The 21,990-nt window shown below is 45.2% G+C and overlaps 2 non-coding genes across 2 annotated transcripts; one reads left to right on the forward strand and one right to left on the reverse strand.

The window, feature by feature from the left end:
• Positions 1 to 3,124: 3,124 nt before the first annotated feature.
• On the reverse strand, positions 3,125 to 3,197 carry trnat-agu (transfer RNA threonine (anticodon AGU)). The gene has a single exon. It is a non-coding gene; the product is annotated as a tRNA-Thr (tRNA).
• A 15,114-nt stretch (positions 3,198 to 18,311) lies between these two features.
• LOC133169792 (U1 spliceosomal RNA) lies at positions 18,312 to 18,475 on the forward strand. Its single transcript, XR_009718456.1, has one exon. It is a non-coding gene; the product is annotated as a U1 spliceosomal RNA (small nuclear RNA).
• Positions 18,476 to 21,990: the final 3,515 nt, after the last annotated feature.

Genomic DNA, 21,990 nt, shown 5'->3' on the forward strand with positions numbered 1-21,990 from the left:
GAGGACTCTTGAGATCATGTGAAAGGTCTGAAGAGACATTATTGCCCGGAAAATATTTCCGCCCGTTGATTTATGAGACTCTCAGTTGCCTCATTGCTGGATCTGTAAACTCCAGCAAGGAGTAGAACACCAATGTAGGCATCCAGGAACGTCTCATCAATGTCTTTCCACGTGTTGCCATGGACTTTTTTCCCCTCAAGGTTTGTCATTGCAATTATGACTTTTTTTAGTGACAATGGCAAAAAAAGATCAAAGCACGTCTTGATGTCACTTACGCTTGTCACAGAAAACCTCGTGACCCCTGGGGTCATTTTGATGATGTTTGCAGCAGCTGTCCTTCCATGCACATCAGGAGGAACAAAAATGACCCGAATGCGACAAAAGTAACTTTTTTCACCAGACCACCTTATAATTTAGTAAAAAAAAAATATATATATATATATTTTGTTTAAATGGAAGTCCCTGACAAAGTCAAAAAGTTTCAACGCAAAAAACAAATGTATGAAGTACTTAATGCATGTTTAAAACTCAAAACGTGCAGTAATGACCCTAACAAGCTAGCAAGGTTAAATTGACAATGAAGGGACTTGAACCCCTTAATCTTCTGATCCAAAGTCAGTTAACTTCACTTGAATCTAGGCTGTAGATTTACTGTATATGCTCAAAAATCATTGCACTGCTATCACTTGTCAGAATTTCCTGTATGGCTATCTGGCCTAATGGATAAGATTTCAAATCTAAACAGATCTTCATGTCTAGTGTATCATCAAATTGAAAGAGGAAGATATAGGTAAACTGTTTGTGTGCTGTTTTGATCTTTGTTGTGGTGACCCCAAATGTCAGTGACAAAAGCCAAAAGAAAGAGGCAAATTTTTCATTTTATGTACAACTTTTAATTTGTTTCTCTTGACTCCAGTTGAGCAACCTGTGCTTGCTGATATTCACAATCCCTGCTTATTTTGCTGCCCTACACCTTAAAAGAAGAAAAGGTTATTTTAGTCTGAGCAACCTGCTTCCTACTGAAAATAGGGTTTCCAACTAAGGTTTCCAACTAGGACTAGGGTTTCCAACTAGGGCTAGAGTTAGGGTTAGGGCTATATTAGACTAGGTATCTAAAAAATCTGCCCCACCTGAGGACCGAATTTTTGACCTTCAGATTGGGAGACTGACATGCTAGCACAGGGGTGGGCAAACTACGGCCCGCGGGCCACATCCGGCCCACGGGACCGTTTAATCCGGCCCGCCAACCCTGAACAAATTGTATTATTAAACTTTTTTTTTTTTGGTCATTTTGCCTGCAATGACTGCGTTTTCCCAGTAGATGGCGAAGCGCTCGCCTGCGCATTTACTACCGGAAGCCGTGTCAGAAAGCTCGGTGCACACTCACAAGTGCGTGTACGTACTCAGTAGTACGGACATGGCGCACTCTCGCTCTATTCGTATCAGTCCCGAATTTAGAGCGTGGGCTTTGACGACAGCGTTCTTATAATTCGCGCGCTGAGCTTTCAGATGCAGTTTTGCGCTAAAGCCACCCACAAACCTTCCCCTGGAATCCTTCCATTAAAATGAGTGGCCCGAAAAAAAGAAGTGAGTGCCGAGTGTTTAAAAAAGAGTGGCCAATTTGGCTCGACGTACGCGACGTGACGTTCAGCCACATCAACATCAACTCGTCACAGATCAAGGTAAACGGACCAACACCTCGGATCTCGCCTAAGAATTGCCACAACAAATTTTACTTCAGACTATGACGCACTAGCAAAAAAGGGACACCAACAACACTGTTCCCACTGAAAATGAACGGGAGGCTCTCAAGTTTATTGTAAAAAAATGCATTTTGAATATGATTTGTACACATAGCAGGGATTGAAACTAGCGACCATTCTCATTTTCAAACAATGCAGGATGCTCAAGGACATTGATGCACCACCTATTTGCGACTAATCTTAACCTGTAAAGTTCTTAAGGCTTACTTTAAGCAAGTGTTTCCCGTTTCCTCACCTCTGTTACCAGGTGTTTGCGAGTTAAAACTCTGCTCTGATTTTCAGATACCCCTCACCGTGTTGCTGTTTTGATTACTTTATTTGGATGTATGCTTTCACCGATTTTTCAAGATGATATATTTGGTCAGAATGTTTGCCGTTTGATGTGATCCCATAAGATAAACATCTTTCATTAATCTGACCTGCAGGCACTGAAGTGATGGAGATTGTTATTCATAATAACAGTGTCGTATTTTATGAGAATCACTGATAGCAGTTTTTTAGTGAATTTTTTTTTTTTTAATGCTGTTAATAAATGCATTTGTTTTCAAAAAACTTGTTTGGAATATCCATGCTTTACTACCTACTAAAGGCCAAGATCTTCTATGCAATGACCTTTACAGGTCGCTTATATGACTTCACACAACGCCTATACCATCTGCTCCTGGTCCGGCCCTCCGGTCCAAATTTAGAACCCAGTTCGGCCCGCGAGTCAAAAAGTTTGCCCACCCCTGTGCTAGCACCTGCACTAATGAGGCTGTGCATTTGCAGTTTTACAATTCTTTTTTACTGTAAAATTGATCCAACCACCAGCCATTTCAATCAAACTGAACTTCACAGAAAGAAAAAGTGACTTTAAGTCTGAGCATTCTGAAACTAAGGTTTCAAACTGTGGCCAGGGTTTTCAACTGGGGTTTACAACTGGGGTTTCCAACGAGGATGAGGGTTTCCAAATAGGGCTAGAGTTAGGACTATATAAAAGTATGCCCCGTGTGAGGAACGAATTTACGACTTTCAGATTATGAGACCGACACGCTACCACCTAGGATTTCTAACTAGGACTTCCAGGAAGGGCCAGAGTTAGGGTTGGACTATATATAAATCATGCGCCGTGTGAGGATTGAACTCTCGACTTTCAGATCATGACACTGACGCGCTACCGCCTGCGCCAACGAGACTTTGTGGCATCTGTCTTAAAATTCTATTTTACTGTAAAAAAGATTCAGCCACTGGCCATTTCCATCAAACTGAACTTCATCGAAAGGAGAAGTTACTTTTGTCTGAGAATTCTCTAACTTGGATTTCCAACTGGGGTTAGGGTTTCCAACAAGGGCTCGAGTTAAGATTAGGACTAATTAAAGCAGAGCCCCGTGTGAGGGTTGAACTCATGACCTTCAGTTTACTAGACTGACGCACTACCGCCTGTGCTAACGAGGCTGTGAATAATTGGTCCTACAAAGCTATTTTACTGTAAAATTGATTCAACCACCGGCCATTTCAATTAAACTCAACTTCACAGACAGAAAAGTTTATTCTATTCTGAGCAAGCTAGTATCTTCTGAAATTGACCATGATTTTACTGTGGACTATGGAAAACAGCGCCCCGTGTGAGGTTCGAGCTCACAACCTTCAGATTTTGAGACTGATGCACGACCACTTCCACTAACAAGGTAATATGTCAATTGCATTACAATTCTCTTTTACTGTAAATTGAATAATCCACAGGCCATTTATGTCTAACAATTGTGAACTTCACTTGCCACAAAAGGCTGCAGTCATCAGAAGTCGTTGGCATGTTTCACTTGGTACAGTTTTTCACATGGCTATGTAGCCTAATGGATAAGGCGTCTGACTTCGGGTCAGAAGATTGAATCTTCAGGTCCCTTCATGATCAATTTAATATAATTCATATGAAATCAATGACTTTATTTTAGTCTGAAGCAACTCTTGTATACTGTCAGAAAGGGTTTTGGTTTCTGATTTCTTTTTTGTTGTGCTGACTCCCCCCAATCTCCGTTTTCAGTGCAACAAAGTGACAAAAAAAAAAAAATGCTTTCTCTCTTACACACTAGGGCCAGCGTTTCCAACTAGGGCTAGGGTTTCCAACTAGGGTTCCAACTCCGGGTAAAGTTTCAAACTAGGAAATCCAACTGGGGCAAGGGTTTCCGATTAGGGTTTCCAACTTGGGCTGGGGTTTCCAACTAGAGACATCATTGGACAGCTGCCACTTGTTGGGAACCTTTAAATGTTTAGTCTTATCAACGAATGTGTTTCAGAGGCTAGATTTAAAACGTGGCTGCTGGTTTTCGTGAACCAAACCCATTAAAAAAAAGTGAAAGAATGAAACAATTCTTAATAGGAGAAGCCTGGTTAGCTCAGTTGGTAGAGCATGAGACTCTTAATCTTAGGGTCGTGGGTTCAAGCCCCTGGTTGTTGGGAGTTGTTGAACTCTTAGTCTTATCAAGGCCACACTTAAAAAATGGAGTCTTTCACATGCCGATATGGCCTCATAGGTAAGGCGTCTGACTTCGGATCAGACGATTGAGCGTTTGAGTCCCTTCATTGTCAATTTAATGTGTCGTGCTTCAGAAATCAAACACTTTACTTCAGTCTGAACTAACTCTTGATTGATTGATTGATTGATTGAACTTGATTCATCCCACAGCAGGGAAATTAACTTGTCACAGCAGCGCATATGAGTGCAAGAATAAAACAAGTGCCAGAATTACAAAAAACGGTAAATAACAGACAAGGATAAACACAAGTGCTGCTAGTAAAGATGAAACACATTCATTTTATCAGGTGGCATGCATGTTGTAAAGTCTGACAGAAGAGGGAATGAAGGACCTCCGGAACCGTTCCTTCCTACACCGAGGGTGCAAAAGTCTGCCGCTAAAGAAGCTGCTCAGGGACCGCACAATCTCATGGAGGGGGTGAGAGGTGTTGCCCATGATGGATTTAAGCTTATTCAACATCCTCCTCTCACCCACAACCTCAATGGAGTCCAGGGGACAGCCCAGAACAGAGCTTGCTCTTCTGACCATCTTATTTTGTCTTTGCCTGTCCCAGTCAGTACTGGCCCCACCCCAGCAGACCACAGCGTAGATGATGGCCGAGGCCTACCACAGAGTCATAGAAGGTCTGGAGGAGAGCCCTGCACACACCGAAGGACCTCAATCTCCTCAGCGGGTGGAGGCAACTCTGGCCCTTTTTGTACAGGGCGTGGGTGTGATCAGTCCAGTCCAGTAGTTCTCCACTACCTCAACGCCCGATCCCTGGATGTTCACCGGAGTGAAGATGGGTGCTGACCTCCCGAAATTCACAATCAACTCCTTCGTCTTGTTGGTGTTCAGCTGGTTGAGCTCACACTAGCTGACAAAGTCCTTGATGACCAATCTATATTACAGATCGTTACCCTACGAGACATTTCCAACAATAGAGAACTTCTGGATGTGGCAGTGAGCGGTGTCGTGGGTAAAGTCTGAAGTGAACAGGGTGAAAAGGAAAGGAGAGAGCACCGTACCCTGGGGGACACCAGTGCTGCAGCGCACCACGTCGGACTCACAGCGATGTAACCTCACATACTGCATATTTTCAAGGAATGTTCTAGAACTAATCGTTAAAAAAGAAGAACACATGATGGTGGTACTTGGAGATTACGGTTTATATACGTATACAGACACAAATATATTATATAATATATATTGAGTCTAGGGAGACAAATATACCGCAAACTGTGGGTAGGTGTCAGCTGATGAGCCACAGAAGAAATCACAGTTACCAAAGAAAGATGACAAGCCTCAATTTGAAGCAGAGCTAAATGTCAGGGATGAGAACGGCAAATGAAAAAAACCACTGAAAAGTAGCCGGGGTATGGGGGTAACATGCCCCACTGGGGGGCGGGGGGGCTGATGATGTGACGAAAGTAGCGCCAAAATGCCGCGGAAAATAATTCAGTTGTTGTCGCAATACTGCTGCCAGCCCCCCCATATAAAAACAATTTTCTCAACGGATCTACACGATTCACGAAAATGACACTCCCGACGAAAAAAACACGGAAATCTGTGGATCCGTGGAAGATTCTCATCCTTGCTGTGGTATACCGTTTTTTTCCGTGTATAGTGCGCAAAATTTAACGAATTTATTGTCCTAAAATCTGGGGTGCGCATTATACATGGGTACAAAACATTTTAAAAAAAAAATTTTAAATTTTTTTTTTTTTTTTAGAAAACAAAACCAACAACAGGACTGACCGACAAAGTCGTGGAACAAAAAGACAGGGTGACATTACCAAAGACAGGAACAGAAAGCAAACAGACATCATGACAGTAACACATGCAATGATCCGACGGTGAGCGAGGGGCAGACAGGACTTAAATACAAAACACGTTACATCGATTGAGGTGACACAGGAAGAGAGGGGCGACGCGAACAGAAACTATGGCAACCTAGACACATAGCAAAACTGGGGACAAGACATGACAAATCTCCCCCGAAATAAAACTTGTAATCACCTTTCTTCTTGTTTGTTGTCAATCGCGCATCGCATTCAGCCATCCTGTCCCAACACACTTAGTCAAAAAAATCCATAATTGACGACACATCGTTTGATGCTGTTAGGGTGGTGCTCACTCTAACTTATTTTGCAAGGACCACACTGGAGACAAGTTAGTCGTTTTAGTCACCTGCGGGTGGAGAGTTCACTCGTCGCTGTGCTTACAGCGATGGTCGAATGAAGTCTGACTCAGGCCTCGTCAGGCGCTTATTTATTGAGAGAAACAGAGTGGGGTTTAAAGTGGGGGTTTGGGAATACACAGGTTGGGCTGGAGACGCACCCCTGCTGTTCAAGGCATAGCAGGGGGCCTTTTACGACTTTCTGTAAACAAAGCAACTTTGATTGCTTCCTTTGCGTCTAGTCAATCAGTGGTAAACCAAGTACTAGGTTACATTCCAACATAATCATACGATGAAGATATTCTGCAAACCCTAACATATCCCTCCTGTTTTATCATATGATTATGTCAAACCCCGATCAATCAAACGCAAGTAAGAAAATAAAATGAAAGCAATAACTTCCAGTGAAGGTGAGGTTTTCCCACAATACTCCAGTCCAAAGTATGTGCAACTCAAAAAACCTGCGGCCAGATTATGTGCAGGAAAAGAGTTACACGGTCCCTCTGCCTTAGGCGACCAGACTGTTATCAATCAAGATAAAAATTGCTCGTGATTGTTCAGCCGTTGGGGGCTTGGCACGCCCACTGGTGGAGGGTGAGCACGATTCTCACCCCCTTCGCAGATCTGCTCCGTCCCGGGAGAACTCGGGAATGTCTGCTGCGTGGTCGTTGTCTTCAGTGGCTCAGGGTGGACTACCTGGCCACCAAGGGGGAAGAGGATTATTCTGCCTCTGTATGAACTGGGGCGGGGACTGTCGATGGCTGATCTGGTTCCTTGCAGGAACCCTTCACTGGGGCGCACTGGGACAGATGATACCACGATCCTCCTTTGCCGGCCAGCCGGACGGCATGTGAGATGCGCTCCACCAATTTATAGGGTCCAGTCGACGCAGGCTCCGTCCCCCTCCTTCTTGGGAACGTTGGGGTGATCTGGACCTGGATCCGCCACCGAAAGGACAGCAGCACGTCCGGAAAACAGCAAAAAACAGCACCTTTTCTGCAACCTTTGCATTAGTCATTTGAGATGTTTCTTCTGCTCCTCTCATCACTGTTTTGGTTGCCCTGGTTACAGAGGCGTTGCCACACCAAAGGGGAAGATTGTGTCTGTAGCAACGTTGATTAGCTAAGGAATGTAGTGTGGTGTGAACTAGCACTTCATTCTCGGCCCGTGACCCCCGCAGAGTTTGTCCATCTGTTCTTCTCCAGTTGTTGGCCGAGCCGTCCGCGAGTGAGATCAGATAACTTCAATTGCTACTTTCCTGTGGAACAATGCAACTAAACCTTGGCTAGACTTTATATATGGCTGACAGGGATCAAAAGACATCCCTGTCACTAAAGAGGAAGAACGTAGATAAAAGGAAAGCCATAAACTCGTAAAGACAAGGCCTACAGGTCTGGCAGGCCAAGGCTTCACTTAAATTATTCCAACATTTCCCTCCTGTTTATCACACATTTGCTAAATTTTTACATTACCAAAAACAACCACTTCTCTTGATTTTCAGTTGTCGGATCACAAGTATGCGCACAAATATTTCCACCAAAGAGGATAAATGTTGCGATATCATTATTCGGAAACACACAGATCTGGGAAAAAGTCTGCAAACTCAAGTGCAAAAATTGCATCATCATCATCGTTATCATCAACATGCTGCTGTTCAGACATTAGGGATCCCCGGGTCATCTCGTCGTCCATGGGCGAGATTGCTGTAGTGATAAGACGATTAAACAGAGCACGGAGACATGGAATACAACAACATCCACACAAGGTGAGTATAGCAGTAATTGAGGACACAAGGGCTTTATACTTCATCTACTTGTTGTGCTCTTTCATCCTCGTGTTGAGGGATTGCAAGTTTGCAATCATCTTCGTCAGGCTCCCATCAGGGGCGATGTCATTCCGGATGAAGGTGCAGCATTGTCCCCTGAACATTGCGCAGACAACATAACAAGAGCATTGCGGTTCTGGATTGACATTAGGGAAGGCATGGCTAGCTGTTCGTGCACTGCCTCAAGTCCCGCTTGTGTCCGTTTGCCCAATTTCTGCATGTTGCAATGGATGTAATTTATCCTGTCAACGTTCTTGTTCATCGTCCACCAGCAGCAAATGGAGGACTCCCATCCCGCTTCAATTTGGTCAATTAATTCTTATTGATCAGGAACTCCTCTGGGGATTTTAATTGCGTCAATTTCAGTCAGATCATCGTCGCCTCTCAAATTTAAAGACATTATGTTTTTATTTTTTCCAGCTTTTTCCCAGATCTTGGCATGTCGGTACATATATAATTTTGGTTGACTACATTCTCTAAAAGCAATGGTTTCTTTTCTTTTTCTTCCATTCAACGGATATTATATAGAACACTTTGTCGCACATTTCACAATCAGTAAACAACCTATCCACATTCATTTTCGAGATATTGATTCCATTCTTTAACATCTACAGCAGTTGTTGACAAAGTATTATTTCTTTACATAACCCTTCTGCCACTGTTAAGGCATTCAATGTTTATTTTGAAGCCGATTCAATCCATTTTTAGAATGCATCTATTATGACCAGGCATTATAATCCTGTGGATTGTGTTAAGCACATGTTAAACAAGCTCTAAAAAAATTTTCATAAACGTTTTGAATATGAATCAAATTCATATGTTGTATAAAGCTGACTGAACTGCCCTTCCATCCCCCCTGTTGAGCCAGGTGTCAACGGCACGTGACAACCCCATGGCTCAATACAGCTGCCCATTTGTATCGTTTCCTTTCCTTTCTCAACGTAACAACCCAATCCACCAATCGAATTAAAAAAATATAAAAAATAAATAAATAAATGAATAAATAAAATAACTGCTGGTAAAATAATATAATAGTTAACTGTTGTAGTTCCATAACTTTAACTAACTCAATCGCTCTCTTATTCTCAAATTTTAAATTTAGCTTTGAAATGTCGTTACTTCATAATTGTTCATCATCCAATTCCAGAAAGCAAGTTCTTTCCATCTCTCAAATTTTGTCTAACCAAGGCTAGGCACTAAAGGAGCGTGGAGCAGTTACTGCCCATAAACAAATTGCTCGCTTTTTTTTATTTTTCCTTCCTATCTTAACAAAATCGGTTTTGTTCTACGGTGCAAATCAGATAGACTACAGATAAATAAATTCTTTAGTGCACCTATATTAGCGAATTTCATTCTTTTAACACATAACACAACACACAGACAACACAAAAACAGCAGAGACACAGCTCACAAACAATACCAACAAACAACGCTGCGCAGACGTCATCCTCTATTTTGACGTGTTGGTTATACTTTTTCTTTTTCTTTTTTCTTTCCTCAGTGCCTTTTATCCTTCGTGCAACTATTGTCACACCTTCCCTAGGCATCACCCTGCTTCAACATCACTTGCCACCACGCACTCAGCACACCCCTGGAGTGGGTACGACCCTACTCCGCGCGCAGCCACAGCAAGGGAAGCAAGAGGGGGGGGGGCCCGGCATTTTCATACTGATTTATCCCAGCCTGGCCAGTACTGGGACAATCAATGCCGCCGACCCGCACTCGCGCCAACCCAGCAAACAGCTACCCGCAGAGTCCAGAGCCCCACACCTACATCAGTCTCCCCCACAATCAAATTACAATATCAATCACCACAGGAGCCGGCTCCTACACCCTTTTCACACCACAATACCACACTCCCCCCTCCACAGTCCAGTCTAAGTGGAGACAATGGAAGGCAGGAAGGCACAGGTGAGACACCGAAGGAGCAAGCTCCAGCAGTCCTCCCACTAACCAATTACAACATACAACAAAAGCACAAATCACTTATGTCTGTTTGGGAGGATCACAACAGCCAAACGTTACAAATGACAAACCACAAGACACAGGTCTGGGAACCACATCAACGACCGCCAAACGCAAATGCCGGGTCAAGGACTGTTCTTCGTCTGTTCTTTGCAACTCTTGTCAAAAGCAACCTTTATTTTTCTTTCGTTTGTATTTGCTCGGGTTTTTTATTTCCCTTCCTAGCATCTAACTTACTCAAAATAATTCTTCCTTCAAAGTCGCTCAACTACTTGCCCATAGCAGTCTCCAACAACTTCAACCATTCAACCTGTATTTTCCCTTCAGTCGGGCATTCAGTCATCAATGCTCATTTGCATCTCACACACAGTCTCCAAAAAGGAGTCTTTCCATCACATTGGTCCCAATTCATCCAAGCACTCCACACAATATTCACATACCATTTTCAATTCAAGGTTCCTGATAGAACATTCTACTAATCCCCCAAAAAAACTCAATACAATAAAAACGGCTGGCAAATTAATTAAATTAATACAATAAAAACAGCTGGCAAATTAATTAAATTAAGTTTTTTCTTTATTTTCAAATTTAAAGAACTCAATCTCTCAGATTCAGCTTGCATATAGAAGATCGTATAATCTAACAACACAACCAATCAATAATTTCTATTAAATGTAGCATACAATGTCTCTGTATTAGCATGAGCGGTCAAAAAGGGGGGGGGGGAAGCTTGACATGTTGAAAATTCGGCTTTTCCTCTGCCTCTTCCTCCACCCTTTTATTTGTATTGTTTTGCACGACGACACGCTCTCGCCAAGTAGCCCCGTTTCCCACAGTTCCAACAGTCCAAATTTGAGCTGGAGTTTGAATTGAATGGCGGCCTGCGGCCTTGTTGGTCTCTAACTCTTCCTCTGCCCTTTTGGGAGCTTCGGAAGAAGATCGTTGTATCTTCATCTAGATCATTACCATCATCTAGATGAAATACATCAGCACATTTGCCTTTCTCAATCGTCACAACGCAAGCAGTGCCTGCTTCCACCAAATGTTTCCTCACCCAGTTGCCGATTTCAGGGCGGAAATTAGTAAGGAGCGCATTTCTAAGATGTTGCTGATAAGCACTCTCAGCTGTATTATCAAATGTGGCGCCACTATGCACCCAGAATTCTTTTCCCAATCTTAATTGAATGGTGGTCTCATCACTTTTTATCTTTCCATTTTTTGTCTCTTGAATTTGTTCTCTTCTCTCTTGCGAAGCTTTCAACCACATTCTAGCACAATTCAACTCTTTCTCTTTCCTTTTCTTTTTCTGTCCCTTTGTCATCCTATCTACACTCTCCTCCAAAACATCAACCACTATCTTCCACACTTCAACTTTCAACTTCCCTTCTACACCATACTTTTTCTTCCACTTCGGCATGTATTGCATACAATTAAGACATTTATTCGCCATGAACGTCTCATCTTCTTCAAGAGCTAGAGATCTACCGTTCTTATTTCCCATCTTAATTTGGTATTTTTGGTTTATACAATTTTTTTTGTTATTTCTTTTTTCTTTTCTTTGAGGATCCTCAATGCAGGTTTGAATTGACCTCTCACCAAATTCTCTCTGCAGTCAATTTATCCTACCAGTCGCACACTCAACCACACAACTTTCATGCAAACAGCTTGGAAAAACAGACAGAAAAAAAAGAATCTACGCCCTTCTTCAATTAGGAAAAAGAAATTCCCTTTTCTTAGCCCGTTCCTTCCACTGGGACTAGAATCCCAGCTGTTTCATAGCTCGGACAAACCAAAGCCGTAGCTCATAACTCGGACAAACCGAAGATGTATCTCATAGCTAGGACAAACCAAAGCCGTATCTCATAACTCGGACAAACCAAAGCCGTATCTCATAGCTCGGACAAACCAAAGCTGTATCTCATAGCTCGGACAAACCAAAGCTGTATCTCATAGCTCGGACAAACCAAAGCTGTATCTCATAGCTCGGACAAACCAAAGCTGTATCTGCGCTCTTTTCTATGACTTACTTGTCTCCCTTGGTCCGCTGCGCTGCTGGGTTCCCGTCAATCCACTTCTGACAGACGAAGGCAGACCTAAGATGCTGGCCCAGCGAAGAACTTCCTTCCCAGGTCTTTCGTTACCAGGTCCTCCAATGGACGCTGGCCCGTCGATGGTGTACAGCGCGTCGTCCTCCGTCAGCCAGATGGCGGGTATGAGGGTCCCGGGTTTCGGCACCAAAAATGTTAGGGTGGTGCTCACTCTAACTTATTTTGCAAGGACTACACTGGAGACAAGTTAGTCGTTTTAGACACCTGCGGGTGGAGAGTTCACTCGTCGCTGTGCTTACAGCGATGGTCGAATGAAGTCTGACTCAGGCCTCGTCAGGCGCTTATTTATTGAGAGAAACAGAGTGGGGTTTAAAGTGGGGGTTTGGGAATACACAGGTTGGGCTGGAGACGCACCCCTGCTGTTCAAGGCATAGCAGGGGGCCTTTTACGACTTTCTGTAAACAAAGCAACTTTGATTGCTTCCTTTGCGTCTAGTCAATCAGTGGTAAACTAAGTACTAGGTTACATTCCAACATAATCATACGATGAAGATATTCTGCAAACCCTAACAGATGCGATGGTGCAATCCTTGATGGTGTGTTATTGTCAAATATTGTTTGTTTTTTAATCTCCATCGCGGACCGGACGTCATGCGGAAGCAGTATGACTGTGCATGCGCGAAAGCAGTATGACTGCGCATGCGCACTATGGGTCAGCTGCGCAGAACGGATGCGCAAGACACGTCAGCTATTTACTAATTAGCGAGAGTTCGGTTTAATTAGCAGTTTCATCAGAATGGATAAGAGAGCAAGTTATACTGTAGCATTTCGAAAGAAAGTCATTGAAGTGGCAGAAGAATTAGGCAATAGGGCAGCTGCGCGCCAATTTGACGTCAATGAGTCAAACATAAGACTCTGGAGAAAGAAAAAAAATCAATTTGATACAGCGAAGGCTTCAGCAATATAGTCCTCTTCTCTTCTTGACTGACAATGAATGTGATAGTTTAATACAATCAGCAAATAACAAAATGCGTATTACAGGTCGGTCATATTTTATTTCACAACACGTTGCCTTGTTCCTTTCGTCTATGATCACTTCAAACACGCTCCATACGAGCGCAATGCTCTCGTATCAGACAAGGCTTGCTCGATCACCTGCTCGTTTGCTGTCTGTCACAATGTACCCTACACAAATCCGAAACATTTGTTGCGGCTCCGAGTCACGACGAGGGGCAAGTTTTGGTTTCCAAGGGTGTTTTTATTCCTCTTCAACGTCTCTCCCATACAGAGCCGCCTTTTTCACGTCCGCACGCCTCTTTCCCGTGCGCGCACGGAGCGCGGTGGTGCGTTTATGGGCAGTCGGAGAAATCAACGGCAACAAAAAAAATTACATCCAGCCTAGTTAAGACCATACCAAAGACTATAAAAATGGGACCCATTGCCTCCCTGCGTGTGTGACGATCATTGGGACTTAAAAAAAAAAAAAAAAAAGAAATTTCATAAAAAAAAATTCATAAAAATTGGGTGCGTATTATACATGGGTACAGGCTTTTTTCCAGCATCAGCATGCCATTTTTAGGGTGCGTATTATACATGGGGGCGCACTATACACGAAAAAAAACGGTAATTGTATGTTGAAACTATATTATACAGCGGGGGTCTCACACTCCAGTCCATGCTCCTGCAGAACGTGAGGATGAACTGATCATTTGAATTAGTGTTTAACGAGGGAAACTTGGAAAACATGTAGGAATGCGGCCCCCGAGGACTAGAGTTTGAGACCCCTGTTATATAGTGTGTTATTGGAGGTCTCGCATAACTATTGACAGTTGGGGCGCTGTAGTGCACCAGGGTATTGTACTGCTATGTGAGACACGAGTGGGGAGGAAATAAAAAGTTGCTGAATAAAGAGTTGCATTAGCCTTCATCTCTACTCTGTATAAACACAACATGGTGTCAGAAGTGCTGTGAAACAGTAACCCACATGGGGAAACGTCCACCGCGGAGGGAAAGGACGAGACGGGTGAGGAAGACAAATGAGTGACGGAGAAGACGAGCGGAGTGGGGAAGGAGCTAGCATGATGGCTAACACAGCCAGCGCTACATTTAGCATTCAACCACAGGAGTCCTTTGATTTGTCCAAGCCGCACGAGAGGACAAATTGGATAAGGGGTTATGAGAGACTCCGTCAGGCAAGCAACTTAACAGCAAGCGCCGAAGAAAACCAGGTAAATACCTTGATATACTGTATGGGAGACGAAGCAAATGACGTTTTGAGAGTCTTGAAGGTCACTGAAGCAGACCAGCGTGACTACATTAAAGTGAGAAATGGTTTCCTCTCGTTCCTTATAGTGAAAAGGAACATTGTTTATGAACGAGCACGCTTTAATATGCAAAAATAGGAAACAAATGAGACTGTTGATGCATTTATCACCACTCTTTATGCATTAGCTGAACACTGTAATTATGGGACATTGCATGATGAGCTAATCAGGGACAGGATAGTGGTTGGACTGGCTAACACACGGCTCTCAGAACGGATACAAGTGGAGAGATTTGAATCTTTCTGGGCTCAGTGACATCAGATAGCCATACATGGACTGCTGATATAACCATAACAGATACAAATGTCACCTTCAAACTCGATACTAGTGCGGATGTTACTGCTGTATCACAGACTGAGTTTAAAAACATATTTTCCAACACAAAGCAGCCTGTTCTCAAAAAGCCAGAAAAACCCTTGTTGGGCCCAGGACAGATTCCACTGGACGTGTCAGGGTTCACCAGACTGCAGCTGAGGAAAGGAGCCAAGCAGACCATGGAGAAGGTTGTGTTTATGTTGTTCAAAATCTGAGCACCCCATTGCTTGAGTTGCCAGCCATTAAAGCCCTTGGCTTGCTTATCCGAGTCGACAGCATAGACAAGGCAAGTTACCCCAAATTGCGCAGCGCTCTGGGTAAGCTACAACAACCATACACCATAAAGCTCAAGCCAGGTGCCGTGCCATATTCAGTAAAAGAAAAAACAGGAGGATTCCACTACCTCTAGTGGGTGAAGTCAAGAGAGAGCTCCAGCGCATGGAAGCTCTGGGCGTCATCAGCCGGGTGGAGGAGCTAACTGATTGGTGTGCAGGCATGGTGGTCGTGCCCAAAAAGGACAAAAGAAAGGTGCGGTTGTGTGTGGATTTAACCGGCTTGAATGTGTATATGTGCCATGGAAAATACATTCTCCAATCTGTGGAACAAAGTCTGGGAACGCTTACTGGAGCAAAACTGTCCAGCAAGTTGGATGCCAACTTGGGCTTTTGGCAGATTCCATTAACGGAGGAGTCAGCCAAGTACACTACATTCATAACGCCTTTCGGACGGTTCCACTTTAACCGCCTTCCATTTGGCATTGCTTCTGCGCCCGAACATTTCCAGTGCAGGATGGCGGAGATCACAGAGGGGCTCAACAGTGTGGTTTGTCACAACAATGATCTGTTGGTGTGAGGGCGGGACCAGGAAGAGCATGACACTCGACCTAATGCCGTGCTGCAAAGACTACAAAAAGCAGGCATCACACTGAATGTGGACAAGTGTGAAATCTCCAAGAGCGAAGTAGTCTTCCTGGGCCATATCATCACAGCCGCAGGCATCCGCTCTGACCCAAGAAAGACAGAGGCGATCACAGACATGACAGAGACCACAAATGCTAGTGGATTAAGGAGTTTTCTCGGCATGGTCAACCAGCTGGGAAGGTTTATTCCCCAGCTAGCTGAAAAAGATAAACCACTCCGTGACCTCTTCTCAAAGAAAAACTGCTGGGTCTGGGACCTGGACCAGGCAGCAGCGTTTGAAGACCTAAAGAAAGCGCTGTCCTCTCCTCCGGTGCTGGCTATGTATGACCCGGGCAGAGACACCAAAGTATCTGCTGATGCATCATCGTATGGGTTGGGGGGTGTAATTCTCCAGAAATGGGGGGAAGGATGGAACCCTGTGGCTTACACATCACGGTCACTCACTCCAACTGAGCAATGATACTCACAGGTGGAGATGGAGGCTCTGGGCCTCACATGGGCCTCACATGGGCCTGTGAACGGTTTCGGGATTTCCTTATCGGAAAGGAGTTTTGCCTGGAGACCGACCATAAAGCCCTTCTCAGCCTGCTCAGAGCCCGAGCACTGGATCTTTTGCCACAGAGAATCCAGGGTTTCAGGATGAGGCTGATGCGCTACTCATACTCCATCGTGCACGTACCAGGAAAATCGACAGCAGAAACACTTTCACGTGCACCTGTTAAATCAAGCATGTCCACTGATGACCAGGAGCTGATGGAGAGCACAAACATATTTGTGGACTGTGTCACTGAGAGTCTACCTGTCAGCTCATCATATACAGAAAACCTGAAAGAGCAGTTGAAAGCCGACAGTGTCTGCTCGCGTGTCATGACCATGTGCATGGAAAGTAGGCCAGAACATGCAAAACAGGAACCAGTGCTGAAAAACTACTGGCCGGAGCGAGCTACATTAACAGTGAAAGATAGCTTACTGTTAAAAGACACACGACTGGTAATACCTTCTGCAATGAGGAACGACGGGCTATTCAAATTACACGAAGGACACTTAGAAATCGTGAAATGTAAACCACGTGCCCGTCAATCTGTGCGGTGGCCGGGACTCAGCCAGCAAGTGAACAAAATAATACTGAACTGCAGGTCATGCATACAAGAGCGACACAACCCAAAAGACTCACTCATGCCATCAGGATGCCCTGAAAGACCTTGGCAAAGGTTAGGAACAGATCTTTCGACACAAGAGCCAGAATAATCCTCTAAGGTCTGCCGAGACAAAGACAGTCTACCCTGTGATCTCTGGAAAAAGGGAGACGTGGTATTATCGTATGTTGAAACTATAACATTATATAGTGTGTTATTGGAGGTCTCGCATAAGTAGTGCGCCAGGGGCATTGTACTGCTATAAAGCAGAAAGTCATGACTTGATGGGGGTTTGATTCAAGTTCATGACGGCTCGACTTGAGCGGCAGCAAGCATATACGTAACCGTTCTAAAATATAATCAAAATGTCTTTCTTTGCTTAAGATTTTCTGATCATTGTTCCAGGAATTTTTAGTACAATCCTTGTTCTCAAATTTTTAAGAAAATGTCATTTTCTAAACTTGTTCAGAAAAAGAAATATATATATATATATATCTTTCTGCGGTAATGTTGGATATTTTCAATAAATACAAATTCATACCGTTTTAGGGTTCTCAGGTGAAAAGAGGCAATGCATGATGGGCATGTTTTTACTTCATTTATTATGGATGCTGCCATCACCACTAGATGGCGACTCTAAAAAATAGGAGGTGAACAAAGGCGTGAAGAAGCAAGGCATGATGGTAATGTTTTTGAATCTATTTTGTACTTAATTTATAATGTTTTGGGGGAGCAACAGTGGGCCCCTAGGCGTGACGTACAGGCCCACCGGCGCGTTGATGTCCTGGCGCCCGCTAACCACTGTCCCAGCTATGGGGGAAATAGCATCCCTGCTGCCTTGTGGGTATCGTCTGGAACGAAAAGGCTAATGGAGCAAACCCCGACAGGAAACCCGGCTCGGACTCCGTTAGGCATACTCATGCTTTTAAAAAGCATTGTTCTGGCAACTCCTGCAGCGAACCTGATGCCAAATGTATCGGTTCACCGTTCCTTTGGATGACAACAGGAAGGCCGAGAGGGAAGCCCTGATGCCTGGGAAACTCAAGGCTTCCATAAAACTTGCCCAGGCTTCTTGCGCACTGGAGAGGGACTCACCAGCCACAGCAAACGCTGTGCAAAGAAAACCTAACCTCCAGACACAAGAAATCTATGGTCTTTCGAGGCTGCGATGCCGATGATGATGAATGTTTTGGTTTTGTAATGACTAAAGGTGTACTATGTTAACAGTTCTACAAATGCTGTCTCATCCACTGAATGTGTGTGCTCACACTTTTGTAGCAAATTAGCCTCTGACTGAAGATGGTGTGCCCGATAAAGACGTCGGCCCCGGCGACTTGTACAACTCATACTTACCTGGCAGGGGAGATACCATGATCAAGAAGGTGGTTCACCCAGGGCGAGGCTCAGCCATTGCACCCCGGTTGTGCTGACCCCTGCGAATTCCCCAAATGTGGGAATCTCGACTGCATAATTTCTGGTAGTGGGGGACTGCGTTCGCGCTCTCCCCTGATCAAAATGTGAATGGTAACCAAATAATGATCAACAATTGTGTCTCAGCCAAATATAAAACGGACCACTTGATGCCGATTCTATGGAAATGTTTACACTCAAAACGTGTCGTTGTGAGTCCACGCTTGTTCTGCTGCTCATAGCGTTCGGTTCCAACTCCCTTCCCCAACCTGTTTGTTTGCATTGTGCACGTTCTCCACTCTGGTTCCCTTCCATTTCTCCGAAACATGCATGATAAACCCATTGAGCGCTCCAAATTGCTCGTAAGTGCGAGTGGGGACGTTTTTTCGTCTCTGTGTGCCCTACGATGTAAAGTTGATTGTTTGGCTACTATAGGCATTTCTAAAAGCCTCATGATGTTATTTTTCATTGACGTCGACGCTCAATCTAATCTAACATAGTCCTTTACTAGTCGTGGTGTAGTGAATTTGGACAAAGGTTGCCCTCTGGGTAAAAATGGTACTCTCGCAGATGACTTCCCGCCGCCCGTGATGGAGTCAAGACTATACGTTCAGGCAGGCACGTGCACTCATAGGAGGCAGGTGAGGCAGTGCCTCTCCTTGCCACCAGGGGCGGTAAAGGGCTCAACATGGTTTCCTCAGCTGTCACCATAAATTGTTAAAAAATAAATAATATAATAAAACATAATATAATATCTGTCCTGCGGTCTATGCTTTTAATGCAATTTTGGTGTGTTTCCTATACATTTGGATCATTTTCATAGTCAAAATAGCTGTTAGAAAAATGCATATATATGTTATCATGCGTTCTCTAATCAATGCCTTACTGCAATATTACTGCAATATATGCTTGCTGTTTTTAAGATGTATCACAGAAGGACAGTTCCTTTCTAACAAAGACCACTTTGTTAGACAACATGCCTCATTGCTGTCCTGCACCCCAGATGAACCTCCAAGTGACCATTAAAGTCAGGGTTTTCCTAACTATCTTTATCGTAGGATTAGGTTGGAATGTATATAACCAGTAATAAATAATTTAGCTTGTTGCATCCTACACAATGTCGTAAAACTTCCCTTGCTATGTTTTAACTAGAGGTCAAAGGTTTTTTCTTTTGTATCCAGTCCACTCAAACTCCTCTTCCCAGATGTTCTTATCAGTATGTAAACACCTAGTGTTTTTTTTGCTTACGAGACAAAGCCCACATGCCTTCCTCCTCCCCTTGGTGGCTCGTGTCTCACACTGTGGGTAGGGCAAATCCAAATAAAAAGAGCGGGAGTGCCTACAGATTTTTAGTGTGTGTAGAGATTGTCAAGCTATCTGTACTGCACTCCTCGCGAGAAAAGACTTAATATTCTGTCTCACTTGTGGTTTGTTTGCTGTTGCTCTTCTATTCACTTATTCAGTCAGCGAAATAAACCTGACAATAGCTGTATTTCATGTTCAAATAACCGGATACGAGAATCATGAAAGCTGAGGCAGTGACAGGTAGTGCCTCTCGCGGCGTGTGTGTGAGAGTGTGCACCACTCACACACTGTACAGAGGGCGTGCAAACGGCGCGTGCTTGCAGACAGCGGGAAAATACGGGCTTTGAGGCAGCCAGTACTTTTGCCTCAAAGATGGGGCGATAGTGAGCCTGCGGCTAATAGTTCACGACACGAGTAAATGCGAGAGTAAATTAAGAAGAAAAAAAAGAAAAGAAAATCAACCAGCAACATTTGGTGCTAACGGTGTTGCTATTTGGCTTTATTTTCCCTGACAATGGAGGATATAATCTCGAAAATAAGAACATTTTCAATACTTGACTTTCAGTCAAAGCAAAAAATCATAAGTAAGGGAAGACCAACGCCAAATTTGCGAGGATTAATTCAAACTACGGGCCTCCCGGGACGGACTACAACACAAAAGTCAAAGTCAAAGTGTAAGGGATTGGAGAGTACAGTCAAGTGCGTGACGATAAAGAGGTTTATTGCGGACGGGGGCGAAGCTGGAGCCGGAGCTGGATCGGCGGTCTGCTTCGACGAACAAGCGGTTCTTCTGTATCCTCAAATTGTTCACTGACGTCAGATTGTCGTGGACCGGAAAGCGACACAAGATCTCGGGACAGACGGACAATCGGGTCTGCGCTGGCGGCGTTTATATAGCGCTGTCCATGCGGCTGTGGCAGGTGGCGGCGATTCCGCTGATGGGGGGGGCGTGGTCCTGTCGCAGGTGGCGCCAGTACGTGACAGAACCCCCCCCCCACAAGGGACGGCTCCCGACGTCCCCAGAGCACTAAAACACAAAAATCAGACGGCAGAGGAAGGCAACCCCCCCCGGACGACCAGGCTAGTACTCCGTTGAAACGTCAGATTCCTCGTCGGACGAAGGATCGACGGACGCGGGGGCTCTGGCACCGGCGGACAAGGCTGCCTCGGGCGCTTACCTTTTGGCCCCTCAACCGTCCTCGGCCGGTTGGTCCGGGTGACGGCGATGGAACTCCGCGATGGAACTCCGCGATGAGCGAACGGTCGAGGATCCAGCGGCTCAGGACCCAGGAGCGGTGGGTGTCGTCATAGCCCTCCCAATCCACCAGGTATTGGAAGCCACGACCGCGCCGCCGCGATCGGAGCAGGGAGCGGACGGCGTAAGCCGGGCCCCCCTCGACGAGCTGGGGCGGTGGCGGCGACACGGGCGCCGGTGCCAATGCGCTCTCAAAAACGGGCCGCACACGGGACACGTGGAACGTGGGGTGTACCTTCATGGACTCCGGAAGGAGGAGACGGACGGCGGACGGGCTGATCACTTTCTGGATGGGAAACGGCCCAACAAAACGCGATGCCAGCTTGCGGGACCCCTCTCGCTGCGGCAAATCCTGCGTCGAGAGCCACACCCGCTGGCCCACTCTGTACTCCGGGGCCGGCGACCGGCGCTTGTTTGCCTGGCGGGCGTAGCCTGAGACAGAGCGGAGAAGAGCGGTCCGGGCTCTCGCCCAGGCCCGACGACAACGGCGGACACACGCCTGGGCCGACGGGCACGCCGCTTCACGTTCCTGGTGGGCGAACAAGGGTGACTGGTACCCGAAGACGCAGTGGAAGAGCTGGGGAGGGAGTTGTGGGCGTACTCCACCCAAGGCAGCTGTTGGACCAAAATGTTGGGTTCACAACATTTATCTGAACAGAATCTCACAGAGGCGGGATATGTCTTTGATGGCCAGCGACTTCTGCAGAAGGGCGCACCCCAGCCACACAGCGAGTGTGCTTGAGATCCGAGCCTTCCCTCAGTTTGGTCGTGCCTTTTATTGAGGAACAAACAATGGGGCAAGTGTACATGAATGCATAGCTTCTTTAGACAGGAAGGACATTCCGCAGCACAACAGGATACTATCTCAGACAGAAGCGGTATGGTCGGCTCGTGACTTTAGCTAGACAAATGGGACGGATACCCCTGTTGCGGTCTCATGATCTCCACTTAAATAGGACGTTTGTCTGCTTCAGCTTATCGCATGACAACCTCATGTCCTGTGTATGGATAGCTAACAATGGGGCTTATTGTATAGCGCGACTCGTGACTCCAG

This window comes from Syngnathus typhle, linkage group LG16 (genome assembly GCF_033458585.1).
Source record: "Syngnathus typhle isolate RoL2023-S1 ecotype Sweden linkage group LG16, RoL_Styp_1.0, whole genome shotgun sequence".
In the NCBI taxonomy this organism is placed as follows: domain Eukaryota; kingdom Metazoa; phylum Chordata; class Actinopteri; order Syngnathiformes; family Syngnathidae; genus Syngnathus; species Syngnathus typhle.